Raw genomic sequence first — 848 nt, 5'->3', positions numbered from 1 at the left:
TTTTCACCTGCGTCATCCTTCTAGCTCCAAATTCATTAAAGTCAATGGACATCGCCTAAAGCTTTATCATGGAGAAAAGATGAAGGATCACAAAGAGCTAAAGGTCTTCCTCTTGGAAGACCCACCAACAGAAGCAGAATGAGCCTGAAGACCGTCCAACTTAAGGACGTAAAACCAAAGTGCTAGGTGGGAGACAACCCACCATGGTATGATCGTTCCATTTCAGTCTTAGTTTTATTTTACTTTATTCTATTTTGTTTTTGTTAATGACTCTTCTCATAATGTCTGCATATAGTCTGCATTTGCATTTGCATTCTGCATAAAAAAAATGCACGCAACGCGCAACCGTCGCTGACGCGTCCGCATCATACATGCATTTGAAACAAAGAAGAAAAAAAGCAGAGAGTCACGCGGGAGCATGGCTGGAGGCGTGCCTAAGGCACAAGCACGCCCACGCGTGCGCGTCCTTGACGCATCTGCGTCACTTGAAAAATCAGCCTCTCACGCGTGCACGTCACCAACGCGCACGCGTGACCCTGCGAAATCAACGTAAATAGGTGTATGGCAGAGAGTTATGATGGAGTGGAGGTTGAATGGTGCTGGAAGCACAAACCCTATCACGCGAACGCGTCCCCACGTGTCCGCGTCATTTTCAAAATAAGGCTATTCACGCGTGCGCGTCCCCCACGTGCACTGATGAGCGGATAATTTATACGCTTTTTGGCATTATTTTTAGTATGTTTTTAGCATGTTTTAGTTAGTTTTTATTATATTTTTATTAGTTTTTATTTAAAATTCACTTTTCTGGACTTTACTATGAGTTTGTGTGTTTTTCTGTGATTTCAGGT

Source organism: Arachis ipaensis, chromosome B6 (assembly GCF_059453495.1).
Source record: "Arachis ipaensis isolate K30076 ecotype BB chromosome B6, ASM5945349v1, whole genome shotgun sequence".
Lineage (NCBI taxonomy): Eukaryota > Viridiplantae > Streptophyta > Magnoliopsida > Fabales > Fabaceae > Arachis > Arachis ipaensis.
Note: the sequence above shows the minus strand (reverse complement) of the source record.